At 34.5% G+C, this 19897-nt stretch overlaps 1 protein-coding gene across 6 annotated transcripts in view; it reads right to left on the minus strand.

Annotated features, from left to right (window-relative positions):
* The window catches only part of LOC145663078 (uncharacterized), a 29346-nt gene extending 24443 nt beyond the window's left edge, over positions 1 to 4903 (minus strand). The window contains exon 1 of one of the 6 annotated variants that reach the window (XM_081729296.1): positions 4750 to 4903. The gene's annotated coding sequence lies outside the window, so the exon portion shown is untranslated. Of the gene's footprint in view, positions 1 to 33; positions 181 to 1060; positions 1157 to 4612 lie in introns of those variants that run through there. The other 5 variants (XM_081729295.1, XM_081729301.1, XM_081729299.1 and 2 more) reach the window with 5 other exon arrangements.
* Positions 4904 to 19897: the final 14994 nt, after the last annotated feature.

The raw sequence follows: 19897 nt of genomic DNA on the forward strand, positions 1-19897 counted from the left end.
TATTTATGTTCACAATATTTGCAAGACACTGACCTAGTTTTATAATTTAGCACGTAACATTGGAACACACGACCTTTCTTCGTACCTATTTCTCGAAATTTCATGCGTTAATTTACATGTAAGAGAAGTCTGAGCACCTTTTCAGAAATTTTAGTCAGAGCCAGGAGACAGATCGACGTCTACTACTAACGGTGGTTCGGGGGGTATTGATAGTACTTCATCTCTATTTCTACATAATTTCTAAATTACTTTACAAACTGGTTCCTTTTCATCATTTATAAATTAGTACTTTGCTAATTTTTAGTGCAAATGGAAATGGAACTTATATAAAGTAGTCAACTAATTTTAATTTGTTAAACCTCGAAATTATTTAAAACATAGAAGTAAATTCGACATTCGACACAATATCACACAAAATTCTCTTAAATAAACTAGAAAGATGTGGAATAAGGGGTATATCGCTATCTTGGTTTAACAGTTATTTGAAAGACAGAAAACAGGCCGTCCAAATAGGTAATTTTCAAAGCAATTATTTATATGTATAACAAGGAGTCCCTCAAGGAACTGTATTATGCCCAATATTATTTTTAATTTATATAAATGATTTGTGTAATTTAAAAATGGACGGGCATATACAATCATTTGCTGATGACAGCTCACTTATATTTACTGGTAAAACATGGACAGATGTATTTAAAAAAACTGAAGCAGAAATGAAGAAAGTAAAACAATGGCTTGATAATAATCAGTTAGTATTAAATGCTGAAAAAAACAGGTATATAACGTTTTCACCAACTTTAACAGGACAGCCAGAAAACATGTCACTTAAATTGCATCATTGTCAAAATATTGAAAAATGTAACTGTAGTCCTCTTATTAGTGAAAATAAAGTAAAATACTTAGGTATATTTATTGACAAGCATCTAAAATGGTCTTCTCATATTACACATATCGCCACGATACTAAGAAAATTATTATATAAATTTGTTCAATTACGAAACATTGTAAGCATAAAAATATTACGAACTGTATATTATGCTCTTGTAAATAGTATACTTACATATGGTATATTAATTTGGGGAGCTGCTTACCCTACTCATTTAAAACCTCTGATTGTTCAGCAAAATAATATTGTAAAAATATGTTTAAAAAAGGGACTTGAGAGTAGACTAGATAGAATCTATGACCAATTCTCAGTACTACCAGTTTCAAAATTATATTTGCAGAAGGTATTAATATATGTTAAAAAGAACAGAAACAATTGGGAAGTAGTAAAACATGCGTATATAACCAGAAATGTGGCAAACAAAAATTTAGAAATTAGAGCAACGACTAAATCTATAACTCAACACCAAACATATTACAGATCATCGAAGATCTATAATGAACTCCCACTCCGAATCAAAGAAGAAAGTAATTTCAAAACATATAAAAGGTTAATTTTACAATGGTTAAAAGAATTAAAAAGTGTTTAAAAAAAACTATTGTTAGTTAAAAGTAAGAATAAACCTCATATGTTACGATAAGAAAATAAATAAAACACGAGAATCAGGCTTACACACAAGCATTTGCTTATGTGAGTCATTTTCTTTTTTATTCTTTGCATAAAAAATACAAAAAAAATTCGCAATATTGAAATAAGTGCATTGAATTAAGTTACCCGACACTGTGAGATAGACATGACTTCTGGAAGTCCGAAGTCCTGTCATCTCTGAATACCGGGTACGTTAAACTCTACCAATAAAGGGAATCAGGAAGTCCGATTTCCTTTAGAGAAGTAATAGCACTTATAAGTAGAAAATTTATTTGTTAATTTCTGTAGCAGTTATTTTTCTTATTCTTTTATTTTATTTCATTAATATTTTGTATATTGTTATTTTATAATTTAATATGCTTATGTATTTTTTATGTATATTCTTTAATATATTGGATACATCCAATATATTAATTTTCTTCTTTAAATAAATAAATAAATAAAATAAATAAATAATAATAAATGAAAATAAAGTAATTAGTCACATGGTTCTTATAATTTGGAAGATAAAGTAAAGAAATTGAAATACATTTCTTCCCGGGAATTGATATGTCAGGGAAAAACACGGGAATATTCCTAATTTTTATTTTCCTTCTCACCGGGAATATTCCCACTGCCCATCACTATACGGATCCACATACACATTCATAAAAAAATATATATATATTCATTTCTCTCTGGTTTAATTTTCTGTACCTTCAGCGAAAGGCGGAAATTTTGGCACCAAGAAACGAAGCAAACGGAAATTTTGGCACCATTTATAATAGAAGTACAGAAAATGTGAGAAAATACTCTGAATGTAATAGATATTTAAATTTACATGTTATTAACTAGAACTGCTCCAGCGCGACGAATCAAACCAGTGACGAATGTACAGTCAGTGACAAAATTTCTTTCTCTTCTGTAAAATTTATTTTGCTTATAACTTTGGAATGGATGGACTGATTTGAGTAGTTTTCTGAAATTTACCGAAAACTATATCTGCTTTAAGTTGCTGAATATTGCACTCAAATCTGTCCGTCCATTCGAGAAATATTCGCGGAAGAGATTTTAACATAGGAAAAGAACGTTTGTTACTGACAGTCCAGACACCGGTAAAGATACTATTGGCAGTTTCATTATATATTCAAAGTAAGTTAAAATTCCTCTCTAATGGGTTTGTATTTTACTTTCAAGTGCAAACAGTAAAACCTAATTGAAACCATGGAAATTGAAGTACAGAGAAAGAAAATTAGAAAATACTCTGGATATAATAGATGTTAATGTACCAATTTACGACGAAGCGGATCTATGAGCATTTGCAGAAAAGACTTCAAAATTTGTGCTTGGTCTACAATGCTGGTACAAAGAGCATGCAAGAATTTTTGCATGCTGTTTCATTTAATGTTGTGCACAACAAAAGTTAAAGATGTAAAGAAAAGGTGCAATGTTTTAGAATTGGGATTATTGTGAATCATATATTATTGCAAATTATGTGTTATTGAAACTAATTTATTAATTTGTTAATTTTTCTTGCGTAAGTGTGTATTTAAGTTTTCTTAGTTAAGAGTTCAATAATTTCCATTTTGACTTGCTTTGAATACCTAATGAAGCTACCAATATTACCTTTTACTGGTGTTTGTACATTCGTCGCTGGTTTCATTATTCGTGCTGATACAGTTCTAGTCATTAACATGTAAACGTAAATATCTATTATATCCAGAGTATTTTCTATTTTTTTCTCTGTACTTCAATTTCCATGGTTCGAATCAGCTGTTACTGTTTGCATTTGAAAGTAAAATACAAACCCAGTGCAGTGAACATAGTGCAGTCTTCAGCAACTCAAAGAAGATTCAGTTTTCCATAAATTACAGAAAACATTTCAAATCAGTCCATCAATTCCAAAGTTATAGGCAAATAAATTTTACAGAAGAGAAAGAAATTTTGTCGCTGACTGTACAATCGTCACTGGTTTGATTTATCGCGCTGGAACAGTCCTAGTTAATAACATGTAAATTTAAATATCTATTACATTCAAAGTATTTTCTCACATTTTCTGTACTTCAATTATAAATGGTGCCAAATTTTCCGCTTGCTTCGTTTCTTGGTGCCAAAATTACCGTGTCAAAACTACTGGTGCCAAAATTTCCGGTGCCAAAATTACCGCGCCCCACCTTCAGCAATCATTTTTGAGGTGTGCTCTTGCATTCTCCGGTGCAGTTAAATTTAACAGGTGTTCTGCAAAACAGCAAACAACGTGTAGTTTTACTATACGGATCCATAGTATAAGTAGTAGTAGATGTAGTAGTAGTAGGAGTAGGTGTAGTAGTAGTAGCAATAATAGTACTAGGTGGAGGAGAAAATGAAATGAAATCTTTGAGTTTTAGGACCCACGGTTAGGTCGGTTAGGTTAAAGAAGACGGTGATTTTGACAAATGAATGAAATGGTAGAATGAAGAAAGTGGGAAGAAACGGGAGAACCCCGAGAAAACCCACGAGCATGGCTTGTCCGCCACAAACTTCACACGGCGCGAGCTGGGATCGAAGCAGGGACCCCAAGCACCGAAGGTGAATACTCTACCACTGAGCCACCGCGCCCCTAGGAGTAGAAATAAGTAGTAGTAGTAGTAGTAAGAGTAGTAGGAGTATGTATAGTAGCAGTTAGGAGGAATAGGAATAGTAGTAGTAGTAAGAGTAGGAGTGTGTAGTAGAAATAGGAGTAAGTAGTAGTAGGAGTAAGAGTAGGAACAAGATAGAAGCCCAGCAGGGGTTGGGTGGGTTCTGTTCTCGACACAAAATGGGTATAATTACAGATCTGCCAAAATTTTGTGGCAGTTTACGGAAGATAACGTTTCGGAATAAATGCCGACTTTAATGTCAATATTTCCATGTAAATACGCATCTCAGAGGTAAGTGCACAGCATATTTTCATTACTTCTACACTACTCTATTAAAACTTGATTAAAAATTTCTTCTGTAAATTTTATAAATCTATGGATTCGTATTGTAAAACAATGTCACTTTTTTTCCTTAAGAGACATTTTCTAAGGCATACCACTACATTTGCTGCTAAGAGAAGTTAATATTTTATGAATATACCGGTAAATATGCTCCATAAAGCGAGATAGCACGGAAATAACATTTGTATATTTTCCTGTAGATCCTATAAATCTATGGATCCATAAACTACAACAGCACCAATTCTAATAATAATTTGAAGAATTTAAAAAGATCGCCTAATGTAACATAACTAAGCAATAAACACTGTAATCAACTGTTTGGGAAATATTCTCTCCCACAAATGTTTCTGGCTTCAAGAGTCATTGAGCAAATGTAAAAACGGGGGCATGAGTTCTGGTATAATGGAATGATTTCTCGCTCCCTCTCTCTCTCTGTGTATATATATATATGGCCTATGTATATAGAAATGATTTATCGTGTGGTGTAGTACAGTGCTCATTGTCAGATCACGATGGCCTATATGTGTTATACCCCTTTGTCAAACACAATAATACTAGGGTGGTGACCAAGAGTTTTCGAGTACTTAGTTTAGATAATATCTGTAGTTTAAGACATAAATTAAAAGAAATTGACTGGCAGCAAATATTCTTCAGATGTAAAAATGTAGTAGAAGCGTGTGAATTTTTTATGTATAATTTAACACGATGCCTAAACGAATGTTGTCCAAGAAAATTTAAACGCTATAACTTATCTACAAACAAATTACAGCAAAATGTTAGTAACTGGTATACTCCGCAACTAGCAGAGCTTCGTAAGGTTGTCATTGCTTGGTACAGCGGGGGACACTTCTAAATGGTACAGCCATATGGAGATTTACGGCTAAGGTGTACCATTTAGAAGTGTCCCCCGCTGTACAATAGGGCTAAATCGGGCTGTCCTGTGGCAAAAGAAAAATACATCAGAGCTAAAAGACACTACAGAAAGGAAATAAGTGCGGCAAAAATTAAGGCAAACGACAATTTTATTGTAAACCATACAAAAAATGTAAAGCAGGGTGGACAATTATAAACAGGGAAATAGGGGTACGAAAAGAAAATGATTTAATATCAATATCCCCTGACACTTTTAATGAATTCTTTGTAAGTAGTGCTAAGTATGTAAATGGTAATACAAGCAATATCTCTAAGTCCACAGAAAACGGTGTTATAGACTTTAAAAGTATTCTAAGTTCATGTAGAAATCATACTAGTAACTTGACATTTAAATGGACAAACGTAACACCTGAAACAATTTTGTCAGTGGTTCGTAAGTTTAAGACATCTGGTAGCGAGGATTATTATGGGTTTACTAATAGTACAATTAAAAACATTATAGACGTAATAGTGGAACCCCTTACACAATTAATTGGATACTAGTAGAAGGAGTGTTCCCAGATTGTCTTAAGATTGCGGTTACTATTCCCATACATAAAAAAGGGGACAAAAACTGTCCCAGCAACTATAGACCAATATCTCTCGTACCAATTGTATCAAAAATTATTGAACATTGCATGAAAGAACAACTAACTCTGTACTTTGAAAATAACAAACTCATTAACTGTGCACAATATGGATTTCGGAAAGGTATGTCCACAATCAAAGCTGTTGAAAAAGTTGTATCTGAGATAATTGATGCCTTTGAAAACAGTTCATTGAATTTAGGACAGAATGGCAGGAGGACAAAATGGCAGGGGACATAATGGCAGGAAATAAAGGCAGGAGGACAAAATGGCAGCGGACGAAATGGCAGGACAGAATGGCAGGAAGTTAATTTGGCAAAAATTATAACTCCTAGGGCTCGCATTTTTAGGTTTTACCTATTGTGTTTGTTAGTAGGTAACGGTTCTCGATTTATTCATTTCTATCTCAAATGTCCAAAGCATATAAATACAGCTAAATTGAACCAAGAGCGTAAACGAGGGTAAATATCAGTTATCCATGTCTTAACTTTTTTCTTAAATTTATTTATTTTTAACCATCTTCCAATTGATATCTTCGTTTTATAATAATTCTAAGTAGTACAACTTTTATTTATGACGAAAGAATTTTCTCGTGGACCCCCTCTGAATTTCTCTCAGGGTGTAGCTACCATGTGACAAAGAATTAAATCTACTAACTGCTTTCACACACAATATAATTTTGAAACTTGAGAGCCTAGTGGTATCTTTGTGTCTGTAGTATGTAATAATGCTGATACGTTATTCTCTTGAACATCTTAATGGTATTTGTCGTTTGACCTCAGAAGACTGAGTTAAGCCTGCAAGTACAAGTTGCCTATAGTTAAAACATATCAGGTGTACGATCTTGTTTAATAAAACCTGCCCCTCCCCTCCTCTATCTGAAAAGCCCTATATTGTTATTCACATATGAAATTCAAAGACAAAGGCAATCGTCTTTATCCTGTCATATTTTTATTTCAAGTGTAAGTATTAAAGTGTGCTACGCATGGTTGCAAGAGGCTAGTTTTTTTTTTTTGTTAATACTGAACTTAGGTACCTAATATTGGAACCAATTTTCTTCATGAATTGATGTAAGAAGCGGCCGCGTGATTTTCGACCAATTACTTCATCACTGGTATCTATGAGCAACGAGATAATAACAGTGGAAGACAAACTAGTAGCAAGTTAGACAAAAGTAAACAGTCATAAATATTCATGAGTGAGGACTTTTTTGACATTTTAGCAGTTCCTAATGCACGTTTGAAAAAATGGATACACCCTTTTTTCCCGCATATTAATGACACATAATGTATGCAGGTGCGGCCGGAGGTAACATGACATATAATAAATTGGTTTCCGGTTAAAAGAAATGTTAATTGGACAAGCAGAATACAGAAAAGACCTTTCGGAAATAAAATATGCAGATCACACACGTAGAACAAGGTAATTCATTAATATGCAGCACATGTAACGCGGCAGCTGCTGGAGAATATTCTAGAAATTGTGATCGTCGGAATGAGTGAAAGAAAGCACTAGAAACTTCGAGATCTTTTTTTAATTTATTATTGTTGGAATAGGGGGAAGAACACACTCGAAACTTCTGGAAAGATTGAAGGGTATATAAATACTGATGCATTTGCATGATGTGTACATTTAGAAAGAAGAGTGAGCCAAGAACATCAAGTGTTAACTTTGCGAAGAAGATATTTTATTACTAGGAGAGATTGAAAGATTGGTAAGTACTAACGTTGTAGTTTTCTTGTAGTATACTTGTTCATTTTTTTATATGGGAAAGGGACATATTGTAATTGTTGGAAGTATAAGGGGACGGAACTATTTGGTTTTATCGGGAATTGATTGCGGATTTTCCGGCATTTAAAAATGATATGACTCGGTGTACTTTTATGGAATTATAACGTGACTAAGATATAGTATAATGTAATATGGAGGGAATCAACATTAATGATTGCACCGGGACTCGAATTAATATTCTCCCACGTGGAGAACCGTACGCTAAATTGTATGCTTGAAGTGTGAACTTATTACTTATACATAGCTATGAATTGTGTATGACATAACAGGTATATATAAATTATATTGTACAGAAAGTTAGCAGAATGCGCTCCCGGGAATCGAACCAGAGCTTTTCCACGTGAAAAGCCGTACGATAAACATTTTGCTTAGCAGATATTGTTACTTATATGTAGCTATGAATTGTGTAAGACGTATAACTGGTATTTAGAAAGTATATGGGAAGTTTTATTGAGTAGGGAGCCATGATACTTCCGGAACTCGAACCAGGGTTGTTCCACGTGGAGAACCGCACGCTTGCTTGTACTGTAGATTTTTCTCAGTTATAAATGGTATATTTTATGGTATATCTTATATTGGATAGGTAGTTAACAGAATCTGCATCGCGAATCGAGCCATGGCTCTCTTACATGCAAAGCCAATATGGTTGAGCGTTAGTGTTACGTTGAATATTATATTTTGTAATTTGAAAAGTCGTAATACGGTAACTAAGTACACTTTTTTTTCTTTTCTGTTTTAGATGCTGAAGCAAATAAGTGATAGAAACGAGAAAAAGCAGAGAGCGACGTGGATTTCAATTGGATCATCACTTAAACAGAGATAAATTAATATTCGGTAAGTATTATTATTATTATTATTATTATTATTATTTTCAAAATTTTGTTTGTTTTCAGGTTTTTTAGTCATTGTATACATATATTGATTGCACTTTTTTGTCTTGTATTTTACAGAAAAAAATGGAGTTTTACTTTGAGGAATTTAACGTGATTGATGAAACCATTTTCCAGGGAAGACTGAGAGGCTTGGATAGTGCTGAACGTGTTTTACAGACTTGGCAACAAGTAGTGGACCTGCAAGCAGCAGGGAATGTTGGATCGTCTGAAATTGTAAGTGATCTACTATCGCTTTTGTACCTATATTATAAAAATAATCAATATATCATACTGAATAATGTTCGCTCAGCAGCGAACATTATAGAGCTTTTTGATCACGGAGTTTTCCGTGAAGATCGACTGTATGATGCGGCATTTATGTCATATTTAAAGTATATGGCTTCTGAGAAGGGGCAGTTAGAGCGAGTGAGTGACAAAAGTGTATCCGCGTTCTTTTCATTTACGGGAAATCGAGAAAATGTTCAATCAGAACATGATGATGATAATGATGACTCATTACATATTGATTGGGCACTATTAAATGAAATTAATTTGGATGAACCAGTAGAAATTCAAAATTCTGAAACTGACTTTACAGAGATGTTGTGGCAAAAATTGCAAGAAATTGAGGAAGAAAATGCGCGTGTTGATCGTCTGAATAATGCACATTATTCAGAAGATATGCGGCCCACAACTTCTTAGCACCCTCCATTGCGAGGGTATGGAGGAAATGAAAGAGAGTGTAATATGTTTGAAATTGTGGGGAGAAATGTAAGAGAGTACCCGCGTTTCAATATGAAAGGGGTGGAAATTATTGTAAAACCAACGGTGCAACATATAATTACAAATCCCATGGATTATATTACGTCCATGATGGATTATGCGCTTTCTACCGTTCTGAGGGATACACGACCCCACGATTTTGTTGGTTTAAGAATAAATTCCGACAGAAATCTCCTGAATAAAGAAGTGTTTGTTCCATGGCGAAAACGTCAAAATTTGAATACCGATGTGGTTCTTAGAACGGTGGAAAACGTACTAAATAGCAATGAATCATTTCTTTTAGGAAATCAATTAGAATTCCGGTTTGACATCGTTGATGGATTACACGGACAGGGTATACGTAAACGCGCAGCGGTAAGAAAATATGCAGAAATGAGTATTTTTCTCAAGGATCATGTGGTGGCCACAAAGGCTAGTGATTTTCTTTGTCTGCCAAAATCCATAGTATATTGGATTACGAAACATGAAGAGAGTAAGCAGGCTTTATACACTATGACCTTGCCTACACGCAAAACTTGGCAAAATAAAGCACAAAAATTGTGTAATGATGCGAAAATGTACGTTGAACGGAAACAGGGATTTGATTTGGAAGATGTAGTTGCTTTTCAAAATTATTTAGTGAAAAAGAATTATCAAATTGTAGTATATGAATTACCGGAAAATTCCAGAACACCTGTGGTACGCTACCCAGGAATAAATGCGGAGAAAAAGATATTTATTTTGTATCAGAGAGGGGATACTGTGGGTCATTTCCAGCCCATTAAGAATATTACTTCCTTTATGGGCAAGACAAGTTTGGAAGGATTGTCGTGCTTGGAAGGATTTTATGAAACACGTGCGGCTCACCAATGTCAGATGAGATGTTCGTACTGTGAACATTTTCATGGTAAAGATAGTAACGCGAAATTGGTACATTGTACACAATGTAATAGAAACTTTCCTGAAGGCATTTGCTTTAATAACCATTTAACACTAAATAAAGTAAAGAAATCCACATGTGATTACGTGAAATTGTGTAACGCATGTGGTGTAATTTACGATGTGAGAAAAAGAAAATCAGCTCATGTATGCGGCGACTACTATTGTAGTCTTTGTAAAGTGCACGTAACTGTTGGTCATCGATGTTTCGTTCAAAAGTGTAAACTAAAACGCACTGAACGGTTTTTGTATATTATATTTGATGTGGAAACCATGCTATTAGCACCAAATGAAAAAGGTGAACGGGAGCATGCCGTAAATTTATGTTGTTGTTTGAATCTATGTTTTCACTGCATAAATACTGGAGTAGATAGTTTGTGTTTCAAGTGCGGAGATAAAATATCCGGGAACCGTATGTTTTCTTTCACAACCATGGAGGCGTTTATTGAACATGTGCTTATGGAAAGGCCAGAGTATCAGATCATTGTGGCACTTGCTCACAATAATTCGCGATATGATGGCCTATTTTGTGTGCGGACACTTATTGAGAAACAAAAAATAACTCCACATGTTCTTATGCACGGTCAAAAGATATTTCAAATTAGTATTAGTAATCGTTTTTATTTTCGGGACACTTTTCTTTATCTTGGTGTAAAATTATCCAAATTACCGAAAACCTTAGGATTGAATGTTGAATTGAGAAAAGGAGATTTCCCATACCTCTTTAATACAGAGGAACATCAAAATTATGTTGGACAATGGCCGGCATTGTATTATTATGACCCAGACTCACGTAGTACGGCAGACCGGGCAGAACTTATGCTGTGGCATGAAGAGCGAGTACGGAATGGTGATATTTTTGATTTTCAGAAAGAATTGTTGGAGTACTGCCGGAACGATGTGCGTATATTGGCGGAGGCAGTAATTAAATTTACCTCCATGATTGAAGAGAAAACAAATGGTATTCAATGTTTTATTTCCAGCACGACGATCGCTAGTCTAGCAATGTTGACGTACCGGTGTCATCACCTGATTGAAAACACAATTCCAGTTATTCCTCCAAACGGGTTCCAACTTACTCAACAACAGAGTATTAAAGCATTAAAGTGGTTGAAGTATATGGAACACGTAACAAAGAGATCTATTGTTACTTCGAATAATGCGTTGGAGGAACGGTTTGGCAGATATAAAGTCGATGGTTTTGACGCTAAAACAAACACTATATATCAGTTCATGGGATGTTACTGGCATTCCTGTAAAAGCTGTTATAAAGATAATAGAAATAGCATTTTATGCAAAGAAAATGGTGCGTACAACACTTTTGAAAAGAGATACGAACAAACAGTGCACTGCCGCAACTATTTGAAAAAATTAGGTTATAATTTAATAGAAATTTGGGAATGTGAATGGGATGCAATGGTAAAACGTGATAAACGTATACAGAAGATCCTCGAACAACGGTGCAAACATATTCGTGATCCTCTCATTCCGAAATCTGCCTATCAAGGAGGTAGAACAGAAAATTTTAAGTTATATGTAGACTGTGCAGAGGACGAATACGTAGTTTACGTAGATGTCACTTCCCTTTATCCCGCAACAATGTGTAAACGAGGCATGCCTGTGAATGTACCTAAAGTACACAATGGCCCCAATTTCCCCAATGTGCGAAACATTCATGGACTTGTAAAATGCAGTGTTCTTCCACCCTCCGATTTATATTTTCCAATCCTCCCTTATGTTACGGGAGGAAGATTAATCTTTGGATTGTGTAAATCGTGCATGGATGAACAAAATGGTGATGAATGTACGCACATAGATCTTGAACGTATCATTACCGGTACGTTCTGTACCCCCGAACTGCACAAAGCATTAGACAATGGGTATGAGCTAATTGAAATTCATGAAATATGGGAGTTTGATTTATTAGTCCCGGAAAAAGATGTTTGTGAAGGATTATTTGGGTCATATGTGAAATCCTTTTTACAAATGAAACAAGAAGCTTCAGGCTTTCCTGCAGAATGCAGTACAAAAGAAGAGCAGGAAAAGTACATTCAAGAATATTTCAGGCATGAGGGAATACAGTTAAATTATGAGAACATAGAATATAATCCAGGCCTGCGCAGTACAGCGAAACTGTTTTTGAATTCGCTGTACGGGAAATGGGGACAAAGAACAGACCTTTCACAGTGCACAATGGTTGATACAGCAGAGGATTTTTTAAAAATTTTAACAGATACTAAATATGAAATTCAAGCTGTAACACCAGTTGGTGAAACTCATTTAATTGTTCAATATAAAGACTGTGAGAGTGAAAATATCCCATTAGCATTTTCAAATGTTGTGCTGGCAGCATTTATAACCTCATGGGCGCGACTGTGGCTGTATGATCTACTAACAAGTGTTGGAGAACAGAATGTAATCTATTGCGATACGGACAGTATCATGTTTATACAAAGAAAAGATGAGCAACTCCCATTAAAATTAAGTTCGTATTTGGGTGGGTTAACAAATGAAGTTCCCGAAGGTTGGGAAATACGTAAAGTAATAGCATTAGGTGCAAAGAATTACGCCTACGCTTTACGCAATGCTGGTGGGGAAATGAAATATGTCTATAAAATACGTGGAATAACATTAAATCACAGAACAAGTGATAAAATTAATTTTGATAGTTTTTTATGATTTAGTGACGGGGAATCGGGAGGCAACTGTAATCGAAATGCCATCCAAAATTGTTCGGAAACCAGATTTGCGCATCTTTTCTCGAAGAGAACTAAAGACACATCAAATGGTGACCAGTAAACGCAGACGAATAGACGCTGACATTGTAACTGACGTACCAAAAAGTGTTACTGTTCCGTATGGCTATAGATCTCATAAATGATTGGCCAGAGACTCGTTTTTTTGGGGAATAAAAAGCAGAGTTTCTATCACATTGTGTCATTTGCAACGAAGATGTTACGTTTTGAACATCCGTGCACTATTCTCATAGCTGGCCCTTCCCGTGCTGGTAAAACTCACTTTGTGAATCGATTAATCAAAGAAAGAAATGATATGTTTAATGTTTCCTTTAAAGAAATTGTATGGTGTTATGGCGCAGTTATACCAAACTTGGACGTTGATGCAAAAATACGTTTTCTGGAAAGAATCCCCGATATAAATACTTTTGATATAAGTGAAAATTCATTACTCATATTAGATGATTTAATGTCAGAAACAAATGACGATGTGACCAAATTATTTACCAAGTACGCTCACCACAAGAAATTAACCGTAATATTTATTGTTCAAAATTTATTTCCAAAAAACCGGCATGCTCGAGACATTAGTTTAAATGCACATTATATAGTGGTATTTAAGAATCCACGTGATAAGTTACAAATTGAATATTTAGCAAGACAAATTATGCCTCGTGAAAGCAAACAACTCGTGAATGTCTTTGAGGAAATTACACAAAAACCACACACGTATTTATTGTTTGATCTTACACAACAAACACATGATGCCCTACGACTGAGAACAAATATATTTCCCGGAGAAATAATGCATGTGTACAGTAGTATTAAAAACGCGGCCACACCGTTTTATGTTTAGTTGGCATCAAGATGTTGAAGGTAAAACATCATTATAATACGCTCTGCACGCTTGCGAAATGCAAGCCATCCGATCGGAAAGTTATTCTTCAAAACGCACCGGGTAATTTGATTCGTACCATATCACAAGTAGCAAAAAATACTATAAAAAGAAATATCCCCATATCATTAATTCAGAAGCAAAGGCTCCGTAGACATAAGAAGATCTTACGTGCTCTCTCCTCAAAACTTTCTCTTAAAAAGAAAAAGAAATTATTACTACAGAAAGGTGGTGCATTACTTCCATTAATTCTCGGGCCACTCATTGGTGCCTTAGCCTCAACAATTTTTGGAAGATAACATGTCGGAATTACGTAAAATGCTATTAGTTCCAGAAAATGCACTTCATAGAATACAATCTAATTTAAAGACGCATGAAGCACATCAATCTAGACTAGATAAAGATATGAGCGAAATCTTACATCGTACAGATTTGAGTAGAGAACAAAAATGGAAATTGTATCAGCAAGTATTATATCAATATTTACATTATAAATCGGGTCCCACACCGGAAAATCCTGTTGCCTTACCCATTGTTGACTCAGAAAATGCAAGTAGTCGTACAGATAGTGGTATTTTAACTCTTGTACCCGATATATTACAATCAGTACCAAAAACACTTCGAAGGAAAACGGATTTATTACTTAAACAACTCATTAATTCACAGAAAATCTCGTGGGATCAAACAGGTACAGTAGCTATTGATGGAAATATCATTCCCGGTTCCAATATTATCGATTTAGTAAATGATGTCGTTCGTACACGGAACTATTCAACACAACCAGTAGGATTACAACCATTTAAAACGTTATTGGATGATATTAATGTTCCTCGGGAATTTATTAGTTCACGTACACCAGTACCGCCTTCACCTGCTTTTACAACCCCGAAAGTGACTGGCAGTAAAATTCGAAAACGGCATTCTTCTTCGACTGCAGTATCTCCCGCAATTGCAGCTAACGTATTTCGGTATTGGAAAGAATATAAAATGTAAATAAGAAATGACAAAATTATCAAAAATCTATTACAAGTATTCAGATCCTGCATCTTTATCCAGTGTTAGTACATTAGAACGTAAAACAAAATTATCCCGAGAGAAAATTAAAAAACGGTTAGCATCACAAGATGCATATACAATGCACGCTCCAATACGAGAAACATTTCCACGGAAACAATATTATGTTAGTGGTCCTAATGAAACATTACAATGCGATTTGGCGGACATGCAAAATATTGCAAAGTATAATGACGGATATCGCTATATTTTATGTGCAATTGACATTTTTTCGCGGTACTTGTATTGCATTCCTGTGAAAACAAAGAAAGGACCTGAAATGGCTAATGCAATAACTTCAATTTTAAATCAAGTGCCATTATTGGTTCACGTTCAAACTGATTTAGGGTCAGAATTTTATAATCGCCATGTAAAGAAAGTGTTTAAAGATTTTGGGATTAATCATTATAGTGTACATTCTAAAATGAAATGTGCGTTAGTAGAAAGAGTAATTCGTACCATTAAAAGTAAAATATATCGTTATTTTACTGCAGAAAATACGTATCGGTACATTGATGTGTTGGATCAAATTGTACACAATTATAATCATAGTTATCATTCAACTATTAAAATGGCACCCGCAGAAGTAAATGATTCAAATATCAATCAAGTGTGGAATACGCTGTACGGAAAGACTGTACATAAGAAGAAATTAACTTGTAAATTTCAAGCAGGAGATTATGTTCGCATTACTAAATATAAACATAAGCTTGAAAAAGGATATTTGCCAAATTGGTCTCGAGAAATATTTCTCGTTGATAAATGTATAAAATCAAATCCTGTAACTTATAAATTAAAAGACTGGAATGGTGATGAAATTAAAGGAATATTTTATGCTGAAGAATTACAAAAAATATTTCTAAGCTCAAACAAAACCTATTTAATTGAAAAAGTTCTTCAACGTAAGAAGGGGTGGGTTTTCGTAAAATGGTTAGGCTACCCAGAAAGTATGAATTCGTGGATTCGAGTATCTAGTATTCAGTCTGCATAATGAATTCGTCATTGAAACACGGTTTTTACGTGACGTTACCTTCCAATGCAAGTAGTACACTTTTTGATAATACAACATCCTCATTTCGAGTAAAACTTGCAAGGGCCATAGATTTAACGGACGGAGAGTGGGTTGTGGGCTTAACACAAATTAATATACCGTGGAGTTTTTATAATGTTGGTCCGGGTGAACAAATTACAATCGATACATTTATTGATGGTGAATATATTCGATATCCTGTTAAAGTAACGGAGGGATATTATGCATCCATTAAACCTATCTTAAATCTAATTCCCGAGAAAGTACGTATAATAAAATATAATTATTTTAAGAATCAAGTGTATATTCAACATTCCTTCCGGTCAAGTGATCGGTGTATTCTAGACATAACAAAAGGTTTACAACATATACTCGGTTTTATGAATGAAAATTCAAAATTTTATAATTCAGTGGTGTATATAAAAGATCAACATAGGGAACAATTTCTGGCTCCTCAGGGAAAATATCCCTGTAACCTTGATTATAATATTCCAACAGAAGTTAACGTATGTGTGGATATTGTAAAACAACAAGAAGAAATTGGACCTTTACTTCGTAAAATTAGTATATTTTACGAGCGGTATGGACGAATCAAAAATATTTTATTTCATAACCCGCAGTACGTGAAAGTTGAAAAGAAATATTTTGATACGAATGAAAGTTGAAAAGAAATGATTTCTGAAAGCATCGAAGACAGTTTCTACATTACACTGGTTTCAAATGCAAGTACAGACGTTTATCCTAAAAATAGTCCAACCCATTTCATTAATAATTTGAAAAATACTGTACGTTTAACAGATACGGATTGGTGTGTCGGATTAAGTGAAATACATATTCCTTTAACGTGTCATAATGTCACCGAAGATGAAAATATCGTTTGGTACAAATTAGAAGGTCATGAAATTATGAAAAGTAAAATTACTCCTGGATATTATGCAAACATTGAACACATACTGGAAGAATTAAATAAAGTTTCAGAATTTATACGATTTAACGCTTCCAATATTATTCATGTTACTTCTGAACCAAACGTTGAATTTATAACACTTTCACCTACTTTGGCTATACAACTAGGTTTTCATGAAAAAAATGATCTCATTATTCAAAAACAGGGATTTAAACAACCATACTTAGATATTGGATATCCTTTTCAAATTTTTGTGTATACTGATCTTATTGAATATCAGTTGGTGGGAGATACGCAAGCTCCCTTACTACGTATTGCAACTGTTGGCAATATGACTTATGGAAAAGTTCAAACGTTACGATATCAAGATATTCACTATATACCACTCTCTAAATTTTGCTTTAACAGTGTTGAAATACTACTAAAGGACCACGCAGGACGAAATTTACCATTTCGTTCCGGGACATTGACAGTGACACTTCATTTTAAACGTTCTCCTGGAAAATGAAAAAGCAACATACGTATTATCAGCGGGGACGTGGCCTTCCCTTCTTTTCAGGTCCAGTTTATCAACGGGGTCATGGGATTGGTAGTTTCTTTAAAGGTTTATTTCGTTTTGCATTGCCTTTATTAAAACAAGGTGTCAAAGCTGTAGGCCGGCAAGCGTTACAAACCGGTATACAAGTTGCAGGTGATGTACTAGAAGACCGTCCATTTAAAGAATCCGTTCGTGCTCGCGTAGAAGAAGCTGGAGAAACATTAAAAACTAAAGCTGCAAATAAACTTAGTCAGTTGTTAACCGGTAGTGGTAAGAGACGTCCATGAAAACGTAAGGCTCCTGCTATTGTACAATTCGGCCCTCCGGTCAAACGTAATCGAAAATATTCCGGTGATATATTTAGTTAATCATGGCTTTACTCAGTGGAAGTAGTCCTGAATGTTGTACAAGTGAACTTGATTTGTTTACTATTCCAATGACTCAAACTGCTATTGAGTCATCTTCCACTGTTGAATATCGTCCGGTTTCTACTTTATCGTCAGAAGGACCAATTGAATTTGTTGTACCTGGCGAAACTGGTGATTTTATTCACACTGCATACTTACATCTCTATGTAAAATTACAAAAAACGATAATACAAATTTAGTTGCGGCGGATATTGTTGCACCTGCAAATAATTTTCTTCATTCGTTATTTAGTCAAGTTGATGTTTTATTAAATGATAAATTAATTAGTTCATCATCTGGTTCATATCCGTACCGGGCTTATATCGAAACATTATTAAATTATGGTAGTGATGCCGCTCGAACCCATTTAACTGGGGGATTATGGTATAAAGATACTGCAAACCAATTTAATGTATTAGGTAATGCAAATACTGGATTTACAAATCGTGCCCAGTATGTTAGAAATAGTGCATCATTCGATATGTATGGCCGTATCCATGCTGATATTGCCGGTGTGGGATGTATGCTTCCTAATAAAGTAAGCTTACGTGTAAAATTACATCGTACAAAAGATACGTTTTGTTTAATGTCTGCTGAAAATACAGCATATAAAGTCAAACTTGAAGACGTAACACTTCACCTGCGGTGTCTAGATATTGCTGCCGACTTAGCTATGCAAATCAATGCTGGCATGGAACACATTCCGGCCAGCATACCTCTTACTCGTGTTGAAACTCGTACCTATACCATTCCCGCAGAAGTAAGTTCATATAATCTCGATAATTTATTTTTGGGTAAAGTACCAAAAGGTGTTGTTATAGGTTTTGTATCAAACGCTGCATTTAATGGTCAACCACATGTAAATCCTTTTGAATTTCAACATTTTAACGTTAACAAACTGCAATTACAATTTGGTTCAAAATCATTTCCACCGACACCCCTCACTCCTAATTTTGAAAATGGATTATATGTTCAAACATATTCCACTCTGTTTTCCGGTACCGGTATATATTATCAAGATCATTCACATACAATTTCCCGTGAAGAATTTCGACATGGATACACTTTGTACCCGTTCATTCTATCTCCAACAGGAACATTAGATGATTCTACGTGGGATGTCATACGTGATTCCCCTGTCAATTTAAAATTATCATTTTCTCAACCTTTACAAAATTCCATTACATGTATTGTGTACGCTCAATTTGACTCTCTCATTCAAATCGATAAAGACAGGAATGTATATACTGATCATACAATGTAAAATTTCGTCATTTGAGTGCCATGAGGGTTATTGTTCACTTCTCCGCGTTCAACGATAATGATGATCATATTATTATTAAGGAACTTGCAATTGTAAATCCTGATATCCCCTTTGTACAAAGCTGGATTTTTAAACCACCATATCCATTACATGAATTACGTGTGCCGCTCATACTTTCGAATAAACATCTAGTACAACATGATTATGGTATTGACTGGTACAATGGCGATGTAGATTACTCATTGTTACCTACTATATTGAAACAATATTGTGCTAATACCTGTACCTTGTATACTTATGGTAAAACACGTCAGGACTATCTGCAGCAACTATTGGAACGTACTGTTGTGAATTTAGAAGATTTACAGTGCCCAAAAGCGTCTTCCTTGGGATTTCATGTTTACTCTTGTGCTTATTTAAAACATAGATTTGGACAATTTAAGTGTTGTGTGCGTGAAGCTTTATTATATGCCGAATACTTAGAAGTCTATGGTTATGTTTCATACGTAAATCCAAATAGTGCAACGTATGTTCCATCAAAAATAAAACAAGAAGAGGAAAGTAAGGATGAAATAGACTAATAAACATGTATAGTGATCAATTATTACAAGTGTTACTAAAGGACTGTATTACCGGTGCAAATGTGACTGGAATTTATCCCATTGATCGTTTACCTATACTTGTTCAACACCCTGTAGGACTGATTATTAATTTGGACAAGTCTGATTTACC

Source organism: Thermobia domestica, chromosome 10 (assembly GCF_964235325.1).
Source record: "Thermobia domestica chromosome 10, izTheDome1.hap1.1, whole genome shotgun sequence".
NCBI classification, from domain to species: Eukaryota; Metazoa; Arthropoda; class Insecta; order Zygentoma; family Lepismatidae; genus Thermobia; species Thermobia domestica.